A 20,678-nucleotide genomic window follows, 5' to 3' on the forward strand; every position below is an offset into this window, starting at 1 on the left:
CTGTGAGTCTTTGGGCTTTTCCAAAAAGATGCGCAATACTCTTGCTTTTTCTTTACTTTAGCCAAGTAAAGGATAAAATGTTTAGGACATGCCATTTATTTTTCTTTATATATAAAATTACTGGGGGGAAAATCTTCCCACTTAATGCCTTTCTGGACTGAAAGCAAACTGAGCCTAAATACTACTGTATTGAGGTATCTGAAAATGCAATATGGTATTCTCCCTCAAGTTTAAATTCTTTTTCCAATATTTTCATTTTTATTTCTGAGAAAAGAAATTTTACCATCACAACAATTAAGTAGTGTGCGTACACTTATGAAGTTGATTCCACCACTCCTCTGGTGATTTTTCCGCTTCTCCCACCCAATAGATTGGCTCTTTTGAACCAATATTTTGAGAAAATGCTAATACTTTACATATGGGTTATTTTAAGATCTCCTTCCAAAGCTACAGATGAGCAGATGTGTTTGGGCAAATTTCACAAGGTTTTTATTTGTAATTGACTTTACAAAGCGTTCTAGTATTTATTCCAAATAGTATCTAACATGGTAGGCCATAAACTCTAGGATGGTTAATGTCACAACCTGGAAGAACATACGAATCTGCGATGTAAATTGAATCCAATTTCCTACATTTTATTGATGCCTCCATCACCTATTCGTGGGTTTAATGTTTTCTTTTCTACCTTATCTACATTTAATATGATCTCTTACACTAAAATTAGGTAATAGAAAACAGATACAGCGTTATAAGGAAAAGAGAAGGCAGGGAGGGCCTAGGAATTCACTAATCACTAATGATTTTCCTGTTATAGGTACCATATATACAACCAAATTTCATGATGTTTTTAACACTAAGCCCAAATGTCACTATATATATATGGATGTTTGAATCAGAAGAGGAAACACATAACATTGATACTAAAAATAGAGTGAACCCTGAAAAATTACTTACTCATGTGCCAGATGCTTTACACACATTATTTTGGATAATCCTCACAGCATTCCTCCAAAGTAGGTACTAGTATTATCTGCATTTTGCAGAGGTGGAATTTGAGGTTTAGGGAGATTAGGTAACATGCGCCAGGCAATGACATATTAAGTGCAGATCCAGGATTCAAACCAGGCAGTCAGATTCCAGAGTCTTATCTCTTAATTTCATACCAACAAAAGAAGAAGAAGAAGGAGAAGAAGGAGAAGAGGAGAAGAAGAAGAAGAAGGAGAAGGAGAAGAAAAGCAAAATTTCTTGCCTTTTAACTGCTTGTGGGATCAAATGATATGGTATGGGTTTATTTCCCTCAGGAGGTTTGATTGGGAAAGTGGAGAAAAATTGGCAAGAGGACTTGGTTCATTTGCCTGTATTTACAGATTGTTATAAACGCTGTTTATGTGACAATTCTATTGTGTTAAAATACTTGGGCTTTTTGTGAGACTAACATAAAAATGAGAAAATAGTGCCCAGCTGACAAAGTATAGCTGTGAAAAGAATAATGAAAAAAATGCAATAGAAGTTATTTTAAATTAATCTCATACTATAAATACTAAATATTAAAAATGAAAGAAGTTCAGTCATTACTTTTAGAATTGATACTAACCTCAGCAAATGCATTTAGAATATGGCACCCACAGCCTTGGGAAACAAGAGAGTGTACAAAAGTTTACATTCTGTAAATCACAGTGGACAACTTGATCAGATCATCCTTATTCCTTTTTTAAGTTTGGTTCTGCAGTTGTTACAATGATATCCTCAATCAGGTTACCTTAACTATGTAGTCCCATGAAAGTTGAAAGGATTCAGATAGGTACTTTCAATTATATTGGAATAGATATTTATTTCTCATCTTTCCTAGGAAATTCCAGAGAACTCTCCAGATTCCAGAGGCCTTTCACAGGATTTAGGATTTAGACAAACAGGACATGGTAGACCTGTCACCAAGAATCAGATTCATGTTTTAGTTGAATGAAATTTCACTTTCCTGGGAGCAATATTGAAATCTAATATGTCTTCAACACATTACCTAAAGGTTACTTAAAAAAAAAGAGAGAGAGAGAAAATGGCAAAATACACTAAATTCTAAAACTAATGTCAGGAAAATGTGGTACTGGATTCCTTTTAAATAGAAGGAATGATATGCCATCTTTAAGATTATTTTTAGAAATCAGATCACATATTCTGGAACTTTAGGTTTCTTCTTCTTATTAATTAATTAATGAGTGACACTTCAGGGCAATTGCATTCTAAGTGTTGGTTATTTTAAGGTTCCTTTCTTTGACATGAATTTTACAGATTAAAGCATACATGTGAATGAGAAATATGAAGCAAGCTCTTAAATGAGTAAAAACACTTTGAGATCAAGTGTCACTGATTTTTCCTAGCAATTTCCTACTTGTGAATTTTATTATTATTATCATTACATGTTGCAATCAATTAATTCAATAGTTCTGTTGGCAGGGTCCTGTCCCCCAACTCACTTGCATTTAAAACCTACACAGAGAAGCTGGTAAGAGATGGGTAGGTGTAAACAATGTGGTATAGTGAGTCACAACCATTACAAAAGCCAACACTGATTAGCTATGATGAATTTTTAAAGATCACCTATCCAGCAGCAGATGTGGGTGCAGCCAGCAGGAAGAGGCCAGAGGGGCGATGCATTTATACTGCTCCCACATTCAAGACTACAACCGACACTTCAATTCAGAGCTTACTCTGCCTCTAGCTGGTGGAAACAGGAAACAGGGGCGAGTTTGGTGGCAAGGGGTCTATCAAGGGGGAAGAAAAACTGAAGAGGCACAGTAGAAGGCTGTAGCCTCCAACTCCTCACTCTCAGTCACCAAGATGAAAACGCCTGCAAGGGGAGCACAATGACGCCGAGAACATTTAAACTCATTGCGTCCGAGGCCTCATGGCTCAGCGGCCGTGCGGGTTCACTCACACGCTCCTCAGAGTGGTTTGGTGAACGTCACACGTGACGCCCGGGGCCCTTAACCCCTCCTGCCGCCGCGGGCGCTGCGGGCGCTGCGGGAGAAGGATGCTTGGTCCGGCGGGAGGAGGGTGGGAGGAGGGCGGAACTTGTAAAGGGAGGGACCAACATCAACATCACGTCTGCCACCGCTGGATCCGCGTCCCCGAAGCCCACCCCCACTGCACTTCTCTGGCCCGGAGGAGGGGGCTTGCCTGAGAAGGAATGCTGTGCAATAAACCCTGCGAAGAGAGGGTGGCAAGGGAGGCAATCGTGCCTCTGAGGGGGCAGGATAGGGTCGGGTGGATGAATCTAGCTTGATTCAGACTCCTGCAGCCGGCAATGCCACGGAGAGACGTGGGAGACGGAGAGGAGACTGTGCTGTGTGTGTGCACGCGTGTGTGCGCGTGTGTGTGCGCGTGTCTACAGGTAGCAGCGGCGGCGGCGGCGGGGACCGGAGCAGGGGACGTATCTACAGCCACCTCCCCGCCTGTGATTTTCGGAGGCGATTGCTCACTTAGCTGACGGATCTGTACCTTCGGGAGCTCTCATCCTCTCCATTTCCACGCATCTTAGGCGTCTTCCAGTTTCAAGTGTGTGTTTGGGGTATTTTATTTTTTAATTTTTTTCCTTCTCCCTCTGTATCTTCTCGGGAATTCTGCATATTGAAGCAGGTGGCTCCTGGCATGAAATCTTTGGATACATTTGGCTTGCCAAGTTTTTCTTTTCCTGTCCCCTCCCGCTTTCAAAGGCATCTGTGGCGCTTTTCTTTTTTGGATTTATACGCAGAAAACGCATATATGTTTATATACCGACCGCGTAATATATAAATACATATACGCTTGCCCAAGCGCTTGGTTTTCGTCTCTCTTCCCAACAAAGCGGAATGTTTTGGAGTCGATGAATAATGAGAACAGTATTAACATTCTTTTAAACCTGTTTTTTAAAAAGGGGAGGGAGAGTGAAGAATTGTTTAACATTCGGCCATCGTTTGGCTGCACACTAAGCATCACGAAATATTTATGGTTGCAGATCAGGTGCAAACGGGGCTTAGAGAGAAAGGTAAGGGAGCTTCCTGCGTCCGCCGAGCTCCGGCGTTTTTCTTAATCCCGGGGATTGCCGAGAATTTCCTATTCCCTGCCTCTCCCTCTTCTTCCCCACCTTCCACCCACCCTGCCCTGCTCTCTCCTCCTTACGCTTAACCCTTTTCCAGTTCCGTTGGGTTGAGGCGGAGGGAGGGGGTTGCTGGAGGTGTAATCGTCTGTTAGAGTTTAAATGCTTCTCCGTCTCTCTCTCTCTCACTCACTCACTCTGCCCCCCCCCCCCCATCCAGCCGAGTAACTGAGTTTCCCAATACCCTTCTAGCTATTTTAGGATGCCCATTTTGTCTTTTTTGAAAAAGAAAGCTACCTAGATGGCTGCTTTAAACATTTCTTGGTACCAACCCCTCACCTCTATCCTTTGACAAAAATAAAAGCAATAAAAAATAATGAACTTTAATGAACTGGTTGATTTCTTTAGCACTGGGGTTCATGGAACCTCCTAAACAGTTATTTTCATTTAAAAACCAGCCGATACTTCAGGAGGACTCCACAGTCGAGGAAATTCAGCTTCCGTTTCTGCATACTGCCAATTCATTTACTTGGAGGGTCATTTGCCAGAGTTGAGCGAGATGAAACTGAGCCTAGTCTAGGAAAAACTACACGACACTTAATTCCTTTTTAAATCCACCCTTTACACCATGACCAAACCCTGTTTAACTCCCTGTTCAGGGGACGCGTTTTCAGACTCGACCTTTTGGGGAGAGGTGGGAACTTGCCCTTATTTTCCCTTCTCTCCTCTCAGCCTCCTCCCGCCCCCGCTCCCCAGCTCTCGCCCTGGCAGTTTGTAAATTGCCCGTTTTGCCCACCCCCTCCTGGTGGGTGTTCTCGGCTCTTCTCCGCTCCTGCCCCCTCCGTCCTCTCTTCATTGGCGCTTTCGGAGCAGACGCATCTTCCCTTTCCCTGGGCTCCCTCTCCCGCCGGTCCCCCGCCTCCCGCCGCCTCCCGCTCCCCCCTGCGCTCCCCACCTGCCGCGGCCCGCCTCGCCCCTCCTCCCCGCCTCCCACGGCGCCGTGACCCTTCCGGCCCGAGTCCGAGTCTGCGGGCGGTGGGCGTCGTGTCTGCGCGCCGACCACCCGGCGGCCCACGCCGTGCGCGCAGCGCGGGTGTGAGGCGAGACCGCGGGGGGAGGCGAGCCGGAGTCGGGCTGAGAGGCCGGGAGAGCCTGTCCGAGCCGGAGAGACCGGGAGAGAAGGGAGAAAGCGAGTGTGAGGCGCGCACGCCGCCCGGGCTCGGGCCGACGAGTGCAGTCGCCTCCGACGCCTTAGAGCGGCGCCCCAGTCACTGCAGCTTTTCACCCTAGAGCGGTGTCCAGGGACCACAGAGAGCCGGAGCCAAGAAGTCGGCAGAGAGGTACCAAAGCCATAAGGAAAAGATTACGAGAGCGCGGGGAGGGTTTCCTGGCGAAATACGGAGGCTGAGCAGATGGAGGAACAATGCCGCCTCCACGAGAAACCCTTGCCTGAGGCCGGGGCGGAGCGCTGGGGAGCTGCCTTCAGCCTCCTGCTCTGCCCAGGCCCCCCGGCTAGTTCCGGGACTGGTTCCGCCTCGTAGTTTGACAGGGATAATAAAGTTGCTCTTTTCCACAACATTTCCAGCGGAGTGGTTTTCAGGTCTGCGTGGTTCGACTCGAGATGTCCCTCTGTAGATCCCTCGCGATGAGCAGCTAATAGATTATGCATCATGGGGCAGTCAACTCCCTTGGGCAGAGAAGCTAGTCCAAACATTTCAGACGTCTCCGTTGGCTCCTTACGGTCCAGCGCAATGCTTTGTGAGTAGCAATGAAAAGCCGCCTGCAGTGAATTTAAAATTATCTGTGTTGAGATTTTAAATTAGAAATGGTTTATTCCAGAAGAGGTTGTTGGAGTGTTATAGAGATGAGGGAAATTACGTGTCTAATATTTGACTCATTTGTGATTACCCTGAATCACTAGCAGTTGGCCTCCACAGAGATACTATACTATTTCTTTTTTCATTTCCAGGACCATGGTGATACACGTAGGACTTAGGAAGCATGAGATCAGATAGCTAACCCTGTATATTCCTCTGCCTTTTTATGGGTACTTAATATACTCATTTTTCTTCTTCTTATATTGAAACTACAGTAGACTATTTTCGCTTAAGTAAATTATCATGCTGTACATGAAAATTACAGTCATAATGCATTTCTCAAAAATTAATTATGCTTCATTATAAATAGGATCAAAGATATAAAAACATTACTAAAGGAAGGTATGGGTACATGTGTTTGAGTGTAAAATGTAAAAAATGTCTGGGCATTTCAATCAGCCATTGCAAACTAGTAGAACACCAGCTCTTTGAAATGAGCTCAGGAGCAAGGGCCACCATGCACGTACTTAAAATATTAAATGTTAAATACAAAAACATTAAGTTTATTGTGCCCTTGGCAGAGAATGAATCTGTCTACCTTCTCTGCCCAGTGACTGAGTGATTCACAGGGAAAGTGGAAGTTAATCATTACTGAGGCCTTGGTTTGATTAAAAAAAGTAACTGTTTTCTGTAAGCCTGCTGGTTCTACAGTCCTCTTAACATAAGCAGAAACTGAGGGAGTCAGTCTTTCAGCTGACGGTGCCAGAGTTCCTGCAGCGTGGGCTTGAGAGAAGCCCTCTTAAGCAACTCTCCTTTCCATAGTCTCCCTCCTTCCACCCCACGGTACTTTCTGTCAGTCTTTTCTTTCATTCCCTAAGTGGGGGTTCATTTTGTGAAATTTTCTTTTTATATTTAGGCATAAAATGTTTTCAAATATAAATGTCTGAATTGTTTTGAAGTTGAAGGTGGAATATAGACTCACAGAAGGTAGGCTGAGAACTCCTTTTGCTGTAGGTAGTGTTTGAAGTCTTGATGACTCTTAGCATGGTTGGCTGACTTCCCTGATTCTCTAAATTCTCTTCCAACCCTGAAATTCTCATATTTTATTCTACTTTTATTATTTCCATATGGTTATCCAGGGGCAGGATCTATATCTTCTTTCTGATTTCCTTAAATTAGCTACAATTTTTGTAGGCTAATTAAGTAGCTACAACTAGAGAATACAGATATAATCTAAGCTTCAGTGTTATTGACAACTTTTTAAGGGGCAATATTGATATAGTAGGTATAATTGATAAAGACCTCTGGGTTTCCATGTGTTGAAATAAACTATTTCTAATATTTTTTTTTAGCAAAGTGAAGTAATGGTTTATTTCTAGAATTTTTTTTTAATTTTTACACAAAGGAATTATTTTATGAATTATCTAACAAATACTAACATAGTTTTTGTAAGTAAAACACAATTGGAATTAACAGTTAACATTGGAAACTGTGACAGTTCAACAGCACACTTTTACCTTATTTTAAAGTATTTTGAAGTGAAGTTTGATGTTTGTTTCCAGCCTATTAGATTAGATTGTAAATAGAAAGATATGATTCCTCAGTTATAGTTTAATTATTTGTAAATGGACTCACGCAAGTCCAGTTACCAAACTTCTTATTTTTTTCTGAAACAGAGGTCTGGTCTTGCAGATCTCTTGTTAATCATGGTCAACGGCTCCTTACAGCTTGGATGCTAATGTCCAGAACTCTGAGGACTTCCAACTCTTTTTACAATTTACTCCCCAACTTACATTTTTAGATTAAAACGCCTTCCACCTGGAACTCCTCCTCAGTTTACTCTTCATTCCATTCACGAGACTTTTCCTTATCATTTTCCTTAATACTGCACTGTATTTTAGGCTTCTGTGCTTTGCTTATACTAGTCTTCATAGATTACTTTCCAACTCCCCCAACCTCCCAACACATATACCCCCAACTATAGGATGGGAAAACCTGTTGTTTCCTTGGAGTGGTCTTTCCTCCATCACCCTGCTTCCTTCCTGTATCCGTACTTTGAGCTCCCACGCATGTCATTCATACTAGGAGTAGTCCACCTTTCACACTTGCTGATGGTTGGCTCCCTTGCTGGAGAGTAAGATCCCAGAGGTCAAAAACCATACCTAATTTATCATTTCATTCAGAATGCTTAGCCCCATGCCTGAACATAAAATAGACAAGTGAATAATAAATGTGTATTTAGAAATACTTTTGGCTATGAGGCAACAGAAAACCTGGCTCACAGCTGAATAAGCAAAAGAGTGGATTATCTCACATAATAAGAAAATCAGGAGAAGACAGTTACTTAAACATTTAAACAAGGGATCAGGCTTCGTCTGTCATCTTGGTGCTTTCCTTCTTGTGGTCGTAAGACCACTGCTCTGCTTCTGCCATCTTGCCTGCTTTCTAGGCCCAAAGGAGGGGGCAGAAAAAGAGAACAAAGGGTACTCTCGCTCAGGATTTCTCACCTTTGGCACTGCTGTCATTTGGGGCTCATAAGGCTTTGTCTTTGTTGTGAGGGGAGTATCTTGTACATCGTAGGATGTTCAGCAACGTCCCTGGCCTCTTCTCACTAGATGGCAGTAGCACACCCCACCCACTCACCCACACAGCTATGACAACCAAGACTATCTCCAGACGTTGCCAAATGTCCCTTAGAGGTAAAATCATCTTGGGCTGAGAACATGAGAATGATTACTCTAGAGTCTGAAGGAAGGAAATTCCCTGTTTCCTCCTTCCCTTTTGCTTTGCAGTGGTGGTGAGGATCTGTTTGGTTTTTGCTGAATAAACAGGAGAGGGCTCTTTATGAGATTAAGAAAAAGAAAAGGAAGGAGAGGAAAGGGCCAGATAAGCCTTCTCCTTGAGCATTTTGTCTTTTTTTTTTTTTTTTGTGATGTGGACATTCTCCCCGTAGACTTCCATACTTGATAGAATTGTGTCAATTCGCCACTTCTATGTATCTGAGAGGTTGGAAAATGTGTTTTTCGTGTGGCATACCGCTACCTTGGAGAAAATCAGAAATCTGTGAAAAAGATGGGTAAATGGATTTGGGCTTGGAAACTAAAAGTGTTTGCCACTTTTACAGAATAAATAGATGTGTAAAATTTACCCAAATACTTCAGAAAGGAGAAAAAGTAAAGAAAAAGTGAATAGCTATGTCGAGGGTAGATGTATTTTTTTCACATGCTGAATATTGATAAAATAACTATGATAATACTGTGATTTTATTTTTTCTCTGGATGATAGTTTACTTGGAAGATAACTGGGCAGAATGAAGGCATCTTGCTCATCTTTTTTTTTTTTCGGTCAGACAGCACCCCATCTCCTCCAGTCTATTGAATAAAGCAATAAAGTTTTCTATTCATACTTATAAATTAGGTAGTGGTCAGTCATGTGAGAACTGTTGTCAAAGGAAATAAAGATGCAGATCTTTTGTTTTAATACTCCTTCCTAATGCTTATATAAAGAAAGCACATGCCCATGATGGCATTTGGTAAAATAATGGTTTCTTGTGCAGGTGTGTTAGCATGGATTATAGTAGCTTTCAGTTAGGTTTACCTCAGCATGGTAAAAATAAAAGTACTATTGGACACCATCTTAAGGAAGAATTCTGCCTTACAGAGATACATCAATATTGCTGTGATGACCAATGATCTTATCTGATTGATTACAATTTTTTCTATGCGTTTGTTGAGTGCCAATTTTTGCTCAGGTCTGTGTTGAATATAGAAATATGAAATATGGTGTCTGTTGTGAAACCTTTGTGTGCAAGCAACAGAAAAACCAATTAACAATCTAAATATTAAAGACTTCCATTATCTCTCAGAACAAAGATTCTGAAGGTCTACTGGTCCACAGTTGGCTAACTCAGCAGTTCAGGGATGTCAGGGATCTGGGACTGCTTTGCTGTAATCCTCTTGGCTCTTCATTTTGGAAACAAGATAAACAACATGACTTACCACAGAGCTAAACACCACCCCTTCAGACAGTTCCACCCAAAGCAAAAAGAAGAGAGGAAGTCTTCTCATGGAAATGTCTCTTTTAATAAAAAAGGACATTTTTTCCGCAGATGCTATCAGCAGACTTCCCTTTATGCCTGGTTGACTAAAACTATGACACATTCCACTCCTAAACTAATCACTTGCAAAGAGATAATACATTGCATGACTGGTTTTGATCAATCATGGTCCTTCCCCTGGGGCTGGGGGAGAGGTCTGCTTTCCCTGTGGACATGCAGTGTCACACTTAAACCAAATCAGAGCTCTTGTTAACTGACAGGAAGGAGGCAATAGCTGTAACCTAGGGTACCTAATAGAGTGTGCCATAGACATCATGCCATTTCCACCTCAAAGTTCTTATCATATGGAATGTCTGCATTAGAAGTAAATGCACATAGAAACACACACAAGAATCAAATGGTCTTAGGATCTGTGGATATAAACTGTATACATGTCAGGCTGTGTGCTTCTGATGTAGAATAATTGCTTTCATGATGTTTCTGAGGTTTTTTTTTTTTTTTTTTTTTTTTTAAACAAGGAAAGCTTTCTTTTCTTTTTCTTTTCTTTTCTTTTTTGGTCTGATATTATGGAAGCTCAAGGCCAGTTTTGTGTTCAGTTGAAAAAGGGGTCCTTACTCATCTCCTTTTACTTTGCCTCATTATTTGAACCCATTTTTAAACTTAAACTCTACTTCAAGATTTGATTGTATTTGAGCTTTTTAGCATAAGCTACTTCAAATTATTTTTGGAAGGAGGAAGAATATATATGTACATGTATACATACCTGTACAAAAACTGAATACTGTCATATATCACTCAATAAATTTTTTTTTCTTGGATAAATATATGTTGAAGAATTAGATAGTATTGTGTGAAATAAACTCTGAATTATGCTCCCATCAACATGTGCAGTAGGATTTCAGAGAAAAGAGGTGCCAGTGATGCCTGAATCATTTTGTTGGAGATACACGTCGTAGTTTGCAGACAGATGGGAAACTAAGTCAGGGCAGGTGGAGAAAGTATAGCTGAAGTCGTTATGTATATTTTGCTCTATGATCAGATAACAGTTGTTCTTCAACTTTTTTACTCTCTATCCTTTGAATTTCAATAACCACACTTCTACCCTGTAAGTTTCTTCCCGATTTAAAGGGGCAATTAAGCATTAACACCAAAGTCATAATGTAAAAGAACCTTGAACTCGAAAAGAATGGATTTGATTTCTCTCTTTGTTTCAAAGCAGATTGTCTGATGGACATTGGCAGCCTTCTCGGTTTAGCTCCAGCATTTCAAGATGTCTGTTGAGTCTCGTCTCCCCGTCGCCAGTGCTCTATTTTCAGGCTCCAAGCCTGAAGCAGTTTGCACCACTGCAGCCTCCCCTGGCCTGGGCTCCTTGCCTCCAGGGGAACTGATGTTTGAATCAAACTTGAAACAATAATTAGTAACTCCCTCTGTGTTTGGGGTCAGAAACAGATGCATCTCCTTTTTGTTTTAAGAAGGCATATTTGAAAGTGGAAACATAGTGAAATTGGGTTTTAAATAGTCCACATTGTAGTGAGCACGTTTGTATCAAGTAAAGACCACCAGGGCAGTATGTGTTCTAGGCATCTACCTGACCTCATCTCCACTGGGCCTGGCAGTATCTTGTACTTCAGCATATCCACTGTGAAATAATTATTGTTCACAATATTGACCCTAAGGTACTACAAGTTCCTGAAGCTTCTCTTAGGGGATACAAAGTTTAATTATATTAAATATTTTAAAGTATTTCATTTAAACTAAGGAACCACTGATTATGGGGCACATCGTTATTTTTCGTATGCCTTAGAGAAAGGGAACACCCCAATTAAATTGTTAAGTGATGCTTTTCAACCACTTAGCACTTTATACTTTAATAAAGAACAATTTAGACTTAAGTAGATGTAGATTTTTCTAATACGTTAATCTTGTGCATGTATAAAAAGTACAACATTAATAAACACATTGGTTTAAGAATTCAAAAAAATTTGTTCTATTCAGATTTTCACTCTTTTGAATCATTTTTTTTTATTCAGATCCATAATCATATCCATGTTTTTCCTGACAACAGTCTGTGTGTGTTGGTGATGTACCTTTCTTAAGAGTACTTCATGATTGTCTTTAGAATTTCGTTCTAAGCAATTGATATCTTCTGAAAGGTTGGATGCTGGTGTTTTGTTGATCTTACTAGAATGTGACAATGGAAGATTTTCAGACACCAACAAGATCTTATATTCTTCCTTCCTTAAATTGCCCTGAAATGTCAGGAGTGGTGGTTGTCTGGTCACGGCGAGAGAAATACAACCAATTTTCACAAAGTCAATAGCAACCATGCCTCCGCTTCTGCTTGGCTATAAGGAATTGTAAAATGCATCCTGATTTCATAGATGTTATAGGTTGGGAAAAAATGTATCAGAGTCAATGAAATATGGCAACTATAATGATACATAGGTCCTCATTTTTAAAGAAGCTAATGAAATAATGGTAATCAATTAGCCAAACTATTTAATCTCTAAGCTTTGGGATAAGAGAGAATACTACATATTTCTTAGAGAGTATCATTAGAATCTGATTCTACCCTTTTTTAATTCTCTACTTACTCTCTCAGTTTGCAATAAATAAAATGTTGCTAGTCTTCTAGATGGGTAATGATAGGATGAAAAAAGCACAAGAGTAGGAATCAAGAGACCTATGTTTGTGAGCAGACTTCTAATCATTATCTGTGTCACTTCCTGTAATTCACTTCATCTCTCTGGGTCTTGATTTCAGTGTTTAAAATGTATAGCTGGACAAATTGAAATTAAATGTGTCTTCTGGCTCTCAGAACTGTTTTGGGTAAAGATAATAATAAAGAATGTTCAAAATATAAGCTGATATTATACAGATACATAGAGATATGTTACTCTAAACTGGTAAACTTTAAGATATATAATATGTATTATATAGCTTTAAGATTTTATAGGTTTTGGGAGGTTTACAAATACATAATCTTATTGGTTCTTTAAAACAATTGTGAGCAATGCAGAGGTTCAAAAGAATAGAGTTAGGATTGAGGACCCTTCTCCTCAAACATACTGGAATGGAAAGATTACCGAATAAATTAAAGCCAAATAAAGGATGTAGAAGTGGGAAGAGGCAAGGAGAAAGTGCGTTTTCCATCAAGAACAAAGAAAACTTCCATGAGGAATTAACTATCACCATATATAAATGTTCTACTTAAAACAAGAGTCATCAGTAAAAAGTAAGAGAAAATTGGCAGGTAAAAATGAAGTTTCTTTCTTTCTTTCTTTCTTTTTCCTTTTTTTTTTATCACTCCTCAACCATATACCACTCATTTGAAAAGAGATGAGAATAGGAAGAAGAGGAGTCTCAGGTTGGATCACTTAGATACTACTATTTGTGGATGTATCTTGACAGTTCTTACTGTGCAATTCCACAGACAACAGTGTTTCCTCTCTGTATTGTATTTGAAAATTGCCACTGCTCTCCAGTGTCCAGAAAGCTGGGCACTTACTTTCTGATGAATAACAAGCTCTACAGAGGTGCGCCCTCTCCTTTCTCTCATTGGTGCTGTGGTCACCACACAGAAAACATGACGCTACCTCTTACCTACCGATTTTGCTGTAAAAGTGGGTAGATTTATACAGCATGAGGAAACCTTTCTTTATTAGTTTTTTTGGCTAGATATCCTCTTTTAATACAATTAGAGTATGGAAATATGTAAGATAGAGATATAATATTGCTGCAGGTTAGTAGATTTTTATTGAATAATTAACTAAATTATTTTAATCCTCTACTTAGGTCCCTTTGTCCATAAGAAAAAAATTCGAGATGCCAGTATTGAAGGTGGAGAGTATTATTTACTGGCTCAGAGTCTTAGATCATAAAATAGGGTGTTGAGATTATATTTACATTACAATCACCTTTTTAATGACTAAAAGGGAGAAACAGCATAGTTTTTGACTCCAGATGATCTATAAAAAATAATAATTCATTTTTAAAGCTTTCAATAAGTATCCAATGGTATTTCCAGCTGAGGGCCATAATGGGTTTTTCAGACAGTTATAGGCCAGCCTCCTCAGATTTCAAGTGACAAAACTGAGGCTGAGGTAAGAAATGGCTTGTTCAATATATACAATGATAGAGGTTGGGCTGGAACATCCCAATCCACATGTGACACTTTCATGCATCAGTTTTACATACAGGGCAGTATACATGTATTACATTACGTACATATATATATGTAATACATATGCCAGCATCATGTATGATGTATATCTGTGATTAAAGAATTATTATTTTAGAAGTACAGGCAATAATTGCCAGAAGATAGAAGGAAGAGAGCTTTAGGAAGGTTCAGTGAAGAAAGTGTTACTTGAAGGAGATTGGGGTATGAATAAACAGAGAAGAGGGAGGAAAGCATTGCTTGAACAAAAGCAATACAAATTAAGACTAGGACATATTACAGAGGGAACTGTTCAATCTAGACTTTTTCAAAAGAAAAAAGGCAAAAGCAAAACCAAAAAAACACCAACCCACACTGAGAAATATTGTGGGAAAGAAAAAAAAGATACTCATTGAAAAAATACGTCTCATTCTATGTACAGTAGTTTGGCTTAGGATCACTGCAGATCAGAAATGCCAATTATATATTTATCCGGAGATAAACAGGTCCTTGGGAAAAACTGTTTCATATTACTCAGAAGAATAATTTCTTATTACTACCAGGTACTACCAATAATTACTCATTTCTACCAGAAAACAAATTCAGTTATTTAAAATGGAAATACAATTTTCTGAGCACATGGTAATGCATATAACTGATTGATACCAAATAAATTTGAAATCATTTGATTGTATGTCATCAAATGAGATTCTTATCATAGCCTGCCCAGATGTTGGTTTCTAACCTGGGTACCTCTCCCCAGGAAGTACTAGAAACACTTTGCCTCCCCAAAAGTACCTTCTTTCCCATGCTTCCTTTCAGTATAATACTCCAGTCAGTCCTTTCAGCTCTGCTGATTACGGGACACTTACTGAAAATGTCCCGTTTGTCTAAGGGAGAGAGTCTCTGGTTGGTAGTAATCTGTCTTTTAACACCTAGCAGTCATCTTCATCGTCACTTAAAAAATTGTAACATTTCTAAGGTCTAAGAGGTGCAATTTCAAGTGAGAAATATTCCTCTGTTTCCACTAAATTGCACATGAAATCAACATGTCCCTCCTGACTTTCCTTGAATCCACTCTGTAAAAACAGCAGCTCATTTGGGGAACCGGTGGTTAGAATAACCAGCACCCAGGGAACAGGGAAGGAATCAGTCAGAAGAGCGTGAGCATGTTTTCTGTAGAACTCCATAAACATGGTCATAATTTCTCACGAATCAGTGCATTACGACTCTGCCAGTCTGAAACACACTGGGAATAGTCCTGGTATTCAGCTCAGAATGTCATTCCCTTACCAGTCTTCTCTACAACTCCAAAGAAGCATGAGGCTTCACAGAACTGTCTCTCCTCATGGGGTTCTGTCTGTAGCATGCAAACCTGTAAAGAACAAGAGAGTGAAGTGATGCTGGTGTAGGGCAGAAAGAAGGCCCAGTCACTGGAATGAAGGATATCTGTATCAGGGAGATGTAGAGAATATAAAGAGCGTCTTTAAGTTTGCATTATCCTTTAAATCTCCTGCTCCACCCAAGCTTGCAAAACTGTAATATGTGTGTGTGTCTCTTATCTCCCTATCTGCCTGTCTGATTTAATTGAAAATTGTAGATGAATGCCTGATATCAGAAAGTATAAGAAACAAGTACTTTTCTTAGAAAGATTATTCATATTCCATATAATCGTTTGATGAGAAAGAAGGGAGACACTAAGAAATGTGTTCCTGGCCTCCAGGATTGCTGGATTAACACAAAATTAATTGTGTATTTTAACAAGAAATTAATCCAGCATCCATCTGTCTGTCTATATATGTTTTTCTTCTCCTCAGGAAGGTTATTTCTCCCTCACCATACCCATGACCCATGGCTCCTGACCCCTGTGACCTCTTCCATGGTTCCCTGTCTGTATCTAAAACCAAAACCCAAATTAAAGTTTTCCATTGTACCATGGGACTGTTGCAAAACCTCCTAACTATGAACTAGTACAGATATGTTTGCCTGAATTCCCCTTACCCGCTGCTGTATGTGATACTGGCTAAAATGGAGAAAATAAAAAATAGACAGATATTGATGAGGAAGCCCAGGAAGATCAGTTTAAACCAAGACCATGGCCAGTGAGATGAAGCCACTGTGTTCCTGCCAGGTGCTTACCAGGAGAATGATTTAGGGCGCTCGAGAGAGGCCAAGAGGCAATACTTCGAGAGGGTGGGGGTGTTGAGGAGCTGGGGCATGGGAAGGAGGCTGAAAAAATGGACAAGACTGAGGAAAATAAACTTATTCTGCCTCACTCTTTAGCCACAAAGGTGATTCTGTTGCTAAGATTGTACTAAAATGTGTGATTCTGTGTTGTCTTCAACCTTTCTTTGATTTAATGTGTATGTCCAGAAGGGTTGATATTGTCAAATTCATATGGCTGTTGTGGGATTAAATGAAATTATATAGCACATTTGACTGGTACATTAAAAAAAAAAAAGTCCCAAAGTGTTCTTATTACCATGATAACCCTCTACAAGTACACACAACCACATTCTCTGCTGACTCAATAATAGCCATTTTGTCACACTTTTTTTTTATGTAGTAGGTCAGGTGCAATGCTGGGCACAGTGAAGAAGGCAAAGAGAAGTCAGATCCTGTCTCAGAGACCTTGGGGGTCTTTCTTTTTGCCCCGGAGCCTTTGAAATGAAACTGCAGAGTGTTCTACATCATTGTTTTGGCTAAGGCAAGGAAGATAGGGCTGTTTTTATTTTACAAGCACATGGAAGAAAGGATAAGCCATTTAGAATTGGTGAAATTGGCAGCTTTAAAAGAATTCAGGGACTCTATCAGCATTAGAATGTGAAAACATTTGAGTCATAGGCTTGCTAGGGAGTGAGTGTTTAATAGGCGCCTTTGTAAGATCTCCAAACTAAGCTATATCATTTTCTATACATGCTTAAATCTCTTAATTACAAAGCAACTTTAATTATACATAAAGTATGCCTCTTCAATCATGTTTTAATCACACATGAAAAAAAATTAAATTTATCCCAAAGTTATTTTCTGCGTTTCAGTTCTGATTTTTAAACTCTGGCATATTCTGTACCAAAAAATTGCATTAAGCTAATGTTTATGCTTGCACATAATCCCACACTTTCAAGGCAACACTTAAAATATTCAGAAGAGCTTCACAAGAGGGAGTAGTTTAATTCTGTTGTTGACTCAGAGCCATTGTTCTTCACAGTTACAGCTCCGCTGGCATAGGCTACATATGGTCACTTGTTTCCTCAGTGTACAGAGTGATAATGCATTCACATTCGGGCTGGTGGTGGAAGCTATCTATGCTGTGCTTTAGAGAAACATATCAAGGAGGATGTGCTACCTCTTGGAGAGAAAGGAGAGCGAGATCAACACCGGCGAGCCCGCAGATTGCAGGTTGCTTTAGACTCATCACTGTGGCTTAACACTGTGGGGCCTGACCTAGGAGCCTAGATTTCAAGCATTGGCTGTCTGTGGGTAGGAATTCTGTTGAGAGAGCAGTTGTTGGAGACAACTCTGGATCGCAGCCATGGAAGGAGATTTTGCCAGCGTCCTCCCTGCTGCCATTCAAAGATGCTCTTCTGGAGTCTTCAGTTGCCTCTTGCAACAGACTATTTATGACTCCCGTGTTTGCTCTGATTACTACTGTGGAGGCCACAGATCAAAGTGGAGTCCAGGGCTGGAGACCAATGGCTGAGTGGAGGTCCATTAGATGTACTTCAGTAGTTTTTTGGGACATGAGCATTTTTAGCAACAAGAATGGGGGACTCTGGCCGGAGTTTAGTGAACATGAATTTTTTTTTTTTTAAACCTTTTGCAGTTCCCTTTGGTGTATATGAAGTGAAAGAAAAAAGGCAAAGGAAGAAATTGTGTCTATTCCCTTATCATAAGAGATACCACCCTTCATCTAATTTTACTCCAAGTGGAATTGTGTCCTGAGACATTCCTAATAATGCAGGCCTTCGGGGCTATGGCTTACCTTTCCCAGCAGCTAATCTGGTTTACATCCATGGCTGTGAATGAAAAGACAAATACTAGTAGCAGCACCAGAGGGAGCCACTTACACAGTTTTGTCTCAAGCATCAGCAAAGCTGACACTAAGGCTTGAAATGCAGACATATTAAGATTTTATTGTATTTTCTAAAAAAGACTGGCAGAAAAGTTGATGATATGTAAAATCTGTTAGCAGCAATTCCAAATTATGGGACTAGTAGCAAACACTTCATTTCTCCCACTTGAAATATTTGCCAATGGTAATTGCCTGGCTGCGGTCCAGAAAGTAAATCATATTTCAAAATGTTAAATTGTATTTGGAGCAAGAGGTGTTCTCTCTGATCCTGCCATTGTCCCCTTGCAGAAAACTATTAGCAAGTTTGTATGTTTGAAACTTACTCCAGTTTACTGTTTTTGTAATGTAAATGATGCTACCAAAAATAAAGATGAAGAATAAAAGTCTAGATGCACATGCCAGTGCTCAAAGGCATCCCCACACCCTCTTTCTCTCTGTCACACACACACACTCAAACACACACAAACACATGCACACATGTATTTGCGCTAGTGATTTTGTTGCAGAACAGTAGGAACAGTGTTGCTTTGAGGACATCAGGTAAGCTTGTCTTTGAGTGTCATGGTGGGGAAGAGAAGATCAGTACACGGAAAGAAAAACAGAAGCCACGTAACTTTATTAACACACTGACCTTTTTTATGAAGAAATAGTCAAATGCATACAGTCTTGAGGATAGTGTCTTAAATACCACTCTGACAAAATATTTCAGGAAAATGTATTGATTCCAACTGTCTGCTCTTGGAGGGGAGTTTTCTAGGTCTTCTGTTGTTCTATCTTTGCCAATTCTATCCCAATTCATAAAAACATTGGGAAGGGAGAATTGCTTCAGTTCTTTCAACAAAAGGACTTTATTCTTAATACTCCTCAGATCCCCCTTCTCAGCCCCTCCCCCAGCTTTGACAGCATCAGGTAAATCTCATTATACACAGTCACAAGAAAGAATGATTCTATCAAACAAAGTGACCTCCACTGGCTCATGTAATGGCACTTTCTTGACCTGATTACAATAAAGTCGGCAGCGCATAATGCTGGCGATGAGTGCTTTCTTAGGTTCCTTTCCAGGTAACAGTCATTCTCTTCAAGACAGTACTTGATTGTTTGTGGTTAGTGCTACAGACTGAAAAGGGAAAATGAGAGTGAAGGTTAGTTGCACTCGACTCCCTGGCAGTACTTACCCTTTGTTCTCTGTAGTGGACTTTCATTCTCTTCCTGCATTGCCGCCCTAGCCAAACTGCCCTCCTGATAAATTGCTCGTATTTAGTCTATTTGTGAGGGAAGTGGTTGGGGGAGGGTAGTTGGCAGCATTTAATATGAACTGATCAAATATTCTTCTGCCTGTGGGACTTTAGTTGTACAAATTTGCCTCTGCTACAAAGAAGCTTGTTTTGTTTATTTTTTGGTTGTTTTATCTACCTGTCTATCTATCCATCCATGCATCTGTCTATGTCATATTTCATTTTTAAAATAGTACTTCCCAGATTTGAAAGAGAGACCATTACTGAAGAAAGGGTCTACAGAAATTTTGGAACTGTCAGAAGTCTGGCCGGTATCCATTAGTACTTCCTCAAGGAGCCTTGGCCCCCAGACGTCTAGAGAAGTTCTGGGCTGAGGCCTTGGGTCAGGTGGGAAGCCCTGGATCTAAAGCTATCAGATGAGCTGCTCACTCCATGGACAAGAAGGTAGAAAGAGATCTCTTCTCCCTGGGGAGAGGATGAGGGAGAAAGCCGCGGTGGCAGGAGGCCATCGAAGGCAGGGTGTTTGGTGTGAGCTTTACACAGAGAGGGTGCTGCAGAGTGCCTCAGTGGCATTTTTGTACTCAGGTTCCACTGGGATATATCAGAACAGGAAGCCCAGAGAAAGGGGCATGTAGGACCTGAAATGGCCGTCCTCACACCTTGTTGTCCCTGAGCTGTGTCAGGCAGCACTGTGGTAGCTGTACCACTGGCTTAAGAGAAAGGGAGAGGAGTGCCTGAGCATTGATTTCAGTGTGAGAAAGCAGATGTTTATTATATAGTCCTTGTCCCATTCTCTCCGGGCTGCTGTCACAGAAATACCATAGACTGGGTAGGTCAAACAACAGAAAAGTTTTTCCCATACTTCTGGAGACTGGGAAGGCCAAGAACAAGGCACCAGAAGATTCGGTGTCTGGTAAGGGCTTCCTGGTTCATAGACAGCTGTCTCGTGGGGTCTTTTAACTAATTTCATTCCTGCGGGCTCCACTCTCATGACCTAATCACCTCTCAGAGGTTCCATCTCTAGATATCATCACTTTGGTGATTAGGTTTCAACATATGCATTTGGGAGGGACACAAACATTCAGTCTGTAAGTAGACTCTTGTCAATAGCATGCAAAAAACTGGGCAAGGTCAGAGGGCAGGGTGAGTAGAAGACCCAGTCCCTGCTCAGAAATGATTAAATGGTTGTATTTGAATTAGACTGGTGAAGGAGCAATCTTCAGGCAGCTAGGATACCAAAGGAATTAAGGGATCAGCGTTTTTGTT

At 40.5% G+C, this 20,678-nt stretch overlaps 1 protein-coding gene across 5 annotated transcripts in view; it reads left to right on the top strand.

Annotated features, from left to right (window-relative positions):
- Nucleotides 1-3,237: 3,237 nt before the first annotated feature.
- NLGN1 (neuroligin 1) overlaps nt 3,238-20,678 on the top strand; it is a 765,362-nt gene continuing 747,921 nt past the window's right edge. For 2 of the 5 annotated variants that reach the window (XM_064492864.1, XM_064492877.1), the window contains exon 1: nt 5,081-5,412. The gene's annotated coding sequence lies outside the window, so the exon portion shown is untranslated. The other 3 variants (XM_064492873.1, XM_064492872.1, XM_064492871.1) reach the window with 3 other exon arrangements.

This window comes from Camelus dromedarius, chromosome 2 (genome assembly GCF_036321535.1).
Source record: "Camelus dromedarius isolate mCamDro1 chromosome 2, mCamDro1.pat, whole genome shotgun sequence".
NCBI classification, from domain to species: Eukaryota; Metazoa; Chordata; class Mammalia; order Artiodactyla; family Camelidae; genus Camelus; species Camelus dromedarius.